Below are 4966 nucleotides of genomic sequence, written 5' to 3' on the forward strand. Positions count from 1 at the left end.
TTTGTCAGGTTCTGATTGGACCAACTGGTATAGAATATGCCAAACCAGGAGAAGATGCAACCTTGAACTGCTCTATAGACTGGCAATCAAGTTCACAACCTGTGAACTGGGTTAAAGTTGGTGAGAGCGGTGCACTAGCTGAAATCACAGACCAGGGTTCTACTATTAACGTAGGTGATCCAGCCCATTACGGTATTGTGTACACAGCGCCATACAGATATGACTTGCTTATATACAATGTGGACCTAGAAGACGATGATGGAGAGTATGATTGTTATTTTAGTTTACAGGGCAATGCTGATGGGGAAGTAGGAACACTTACTGTACTTGGTAAGTAAAGTATAATACAACAAACGGATACGTTTTCATGCCGTATTTTAAAAAATTGTCTTGGCTTAATTTAAGTATGTGTAGCAATGTAACAATTTGCAGTGGATTCGACATATTCTTTAACAAAATCATTGAGGTTACTTGAGTAAAATTTAGATAAAATCACATTATTTCATGTTCTCCATTTGATATCAACACATTATATGTACAAAGAGTCAGTTTTTTAGGTGTCACATTGTTCACACTAAAATTCAGAATTATAAATTGATGTTGAGTTAAAAGGTACCATGATGTTGAAATTCTATAGAAGTTGTATAGAACCGCCATGAGCTATAAGAACCTAGACCCAGAGACAAATTATAATGCTTGAGTAATGTACTTTAACAAAGATGCGTCGTCCGTCATTCTATAATAATACAGTATAAAACTGCTATCCCCGCAGATAGAATAGATTCAATAAACATAGTTGGCTATAGTGATGATGCAGTTGTAACAGTTGATGAAAATGAAGCAAGAGAGTTTACCTGTGAATCCACCGATGGTAACCCAGCAGCTGAGTTAACGTGGACAATAGGTGGTAAAGATATCACAGAATACAGTACATATACAACACAAGTCAGCGATAATAATGACAAACTACATAACAGTAGGAGTGTGTTGAATTATACATTCAATGCATCAGATAATGGAGAGGCTTTGAAATGCCAAGGATTTCAACATGAAGACTTAACAGTTAGAAGTGCTCGTGTTTACATGAATGTAAAACGTAAGTAACATATGATGTCAGTATTTATTTAGATTTTGAATGTTGTGTTTTTCTGTACATGTTTAGCTGATCTGTAGCTCAACTTTTGATGGGTGGGACAAAATCCAAAATGGTGTTCACTGCCCTTGAAAATAGTGTGCTTATGCTGAAGCTAAGTAAGACTGGCTGTTTGAGTTCCGCACATGCCAGAATACCTTTTCTGTAGAGAACTGACCACCTTCCCGGGGCATTTTTTGGATAAACATTAAAACCAATTTAGCATAACAATGAATAAAATAAATTTCATTAACATAATATAGTGTTATGTAAATTTGTTGACACTGTATGCAGTTTGCCTCGCCTCTCTCTACATTCCTGTCCCGTTCAAACCAGTTGCTGATTGAATCTTTCACTCTTTGCTAATTAGTGATGATATACTCTCTATAACAAATATATTCAATGGTAGGGAAATCAACCAAACAATAATGACTTCTCATGCAATGCCTCTCGTTCAGGGGTCAATGTTTTTTTTTTATCTGTATAACTGAGAAATATTTATATGAGATAATGTAGTAGGAATATATGATCCAATTTTGTACTTGCTTGTGTTTCTATTAGAATTCTATTCTATTCTGTCACTATATTAGTAGTATGTGTCTTTATAAATGATAGATGTCTATTGATGATCCAAATAAGTCATATTTTTATGATCTAGCATATAATACATGTAATTTCGATTAAGGTGTACTTCTAATAGAGAAAATACGGTATTGTTTTTGACATGGTTTTTGTTCCTTTTCAGACATACCAATAATCTCCGGAATTGGAGTTACTTCATGGAGTGATGGTGGTGTGATAAATGTGGAATGTGTAGATACAGCCAATCCAGACTCATATCAATATGAATGGGAAGCTGAGGGTGGACAGTTTGGTACTACATCTGAGAACACATGGGAACTTACAGATACTGGAGATGATGGCCAAGAAGAGATAACATGTACAGCTACAAACAATATGGGATCTAGTGAACCACATAGCCATACAGTCACAATACCTTGTAAGTATACAATGTGTTCACATTATAGTAACATCAGAGGCAATATGTACAGCTACGAACACTATGGGATCTAGTACACCATATACACAAATAGTCTACAAACCATGTAAGTATATACAATATTTAATCTATGTATGTATATCATGGTATACAATGACCGTAGTTGTAAGTATGGCGTGAACATGTTATTATAGTATACTTGCAGAGATATTTGGTTACAATGTCTTTCATGTAAATTGTACCTTCCAGCAATGAAGTAGTTCTGTGACGTAAATGTGTCAAAGGAATGCCGTGCACAATTGTCATAGTGTTGTTGTCCATAATTATCGTTAATAAAATAATACGTGATGTACTGTATTCTAGTTGACAAATAACCTAAACAATTATTGCTTTCAACTACTTTACATTTACCCATGTACGTTATATCTGCTCATTTTCGTCGAAGGAAAGGTTTGATTTGTGGCTGATCAGTTTTACTTTTTTAAGCATATATTTAATTCTAATTAATGTTCCTTTTAGACATTGTGCTGCTTTCCCGAACAATCGCTTTACACAAAAAACTTATTATGTTCGTTTGTAGACGAACCCACAGTTAACGCTATCACAAAGAGTCCCCACAAAATCGAAGCAAGGTCTGACGCCGTGTTAGCGTGCGACACAACTGCTGTACCACCATTTCCCGATAATGAGATTTGGGAATGGTTTGAACAGGACGGGTCAAATTACAAACAAATAGCTTCTTCTGATGAAGACTATGATATTGATCCAGTGGAAGGTGATGAACAGACAACAACGTTAACTGTATTTGATGCACAAGGTGTTCAAACTTATCGCTGTCAACTTGGAGAGTCATACGCGGATATTGAAGTCCAGCCAACGGGATCAGGGTCAGGTTCGCGGCATTTAATTATACGCTCCTGTCTATATATATATATACATATATACATACGTGGACACAGAAATTAAGATACGACTACATGAGTAAAGTTGACTCTACAGTATTGTTTCGTAAGGTACATGGGGTACCTCACTCATCATGAGTTAAGACTTTATTAAATAAACCACCGAAACAGACTACGTTATAAGCGCTACAGATTTGCATAACAATGGAGTGGGTTTACGATATTAAAACTAGTTGTTGCATCGCAACAATTTGGCTTTTCAAACGTTGCAACTTATGCATTAGAGAGAAATATATTATAATTTTCCAACCACATTACTGTAGTTTAAATAAAAGAAATGAGCTTTTTTCTTCCTGTAGACACCATATACACAAATTTCTCTGTCCACGTATGTAAATCTGCTCTACAAACTCATCGCTTAGTATAGAGCACTCGCACCTGGAATAATTGACTACCTTCCTATATATATACATATACAGGAGCTATATATATAGCAACATGTACTATAAGAACATGTATAGAGATTGAATATCTATTCACAAAAATGCAAACACACCGACCATATCCATATATATATTGCAACATAGAATATAAGAACATGTATAGAGATTGAATATTCATTAACAACCTGTGACATTATATTTTATTTATTCAAATCGTACTTGCGGTGTTTATGAATTTAAATCATAATTTGTATATTATTTTAGCAACTGATCAGAATTCCTGCAACGTGAGTGTCGGTCTGACGGCATTATTTACAGTTCTTCTTTGTTGCTCAGTGACTGGCAATATCGTCGCATTTATTATACATAGACGTCTTAAACGAAGTTTCTCTAAACAGGTATGTTCTTTGTTAAAAAATGACGAGTAAATAATTGTGTTTTCTATGATTTTCTGTGTGGTACTTAGCGTGGATATTGACAAACATACCAACATAGGTTGGTATTTTTATCTGCAACTTCATTTACGTATAAACAGTAAAAAACATGTATCAATGTATTTGTTTAAAATATTTTATGTTTGTTTGAGAAATTATGTGTTTTATGTTGATATTCTGTAATTTGTTTTAAAGTCTATGTCGGATTCAGGTGATAATTATACAACACTTTCTACAATGACCAAAGATGCAGTACATGTATATGAAAGACCCACATTAAAGACAGATGAGGTAAGAGAACAGTTTAACAGTTTACAATCGCATGAAGTAACAGAGTAAACACATTATTCAAATATAATAGTTTATAATTTTATTTGTTTAGTTTATAGAAAACTACAAATGCTTTTGAACTGATTAATAGACCAAATGAGTCATGAAGGTGATTAGATATTGTAGCATATTATGTTTCATTGCAGAACGTTGAAGACACTAATTATACTTCCCTATCGCCAGAAACAAGCAACACAAAATCTACATATGAGGTAATAAACACGACAAAGGTAAATACTGAGCAACCTAATGCCTTTTCACAGATCACATCGATTAATATGACATCTGTTTTCTACTTTATTCACAAAGAAAATTTATTCTGTGACTGTTCATGTTGTAATATTTGTATGCAATGAAACGATGATTATAATATACAAACATTTCACTCATGTGAACAATTAACGAAACTAATTGAAATACACGACTGCTAAAATAACTATAGCATTGTGTTTATATTATTGTACTTTCGTTTTTCACTCAGAACACCAGAATGAAATGAAGACTGACTGCTGTACTAATTAATTGTTGCATATCTCGGAAATACATTGAAATGTTTACTTTTCAATCCGATAGCTTCAGAATATAAACCATTCATATTTCTTTGAGCTGAATATAATAGTAGCATCATTCTGAGTTTTGGCCAAACTCATCTTAGAAAATCCAATATTTTAAAATAAGTTGATTAATTAGCGTATTCATGCTTTTAATATATTTCTTTTTCGAGT

General features: G+C 33.7%; 1 long non-coding RNA gene across 1 annotated transcript; it reads left to right on the top strand.

Moving 5' to 3' along the window:
* The first annotated feature begins 250 nt into the window (after window positions 1-250).
* On the top strand, window positions 251-836 carry LOC146746065 (uncharacterized). Its single transcript, XR_014929565.1, has 2 exons — window positions 251-330; window positions 773-836. It is a non-coding gene; the product is annotated as an uncharacterized LOC146746065 (long non-coding RNA).
* Window positions 837-4966: the final 4130 nt, after the last annotated feature.

The sequence above is a fragment of the Saccoglossus kowalevskii genome, chromosome 5 (assembly GCF_978046115.1).
Source record: "Saccoglossus kowalevskii chromosome 5, keSacKowa6.1, whole genome shotgun sequence".
In the NCBI taxonomy this organism is placed as follows: Eukaryota; Metazoa; Hemichordata; class Enteropneusta; family Harrimaniidae; genus Saccoglossus; species Saccoglossus kowalevskii.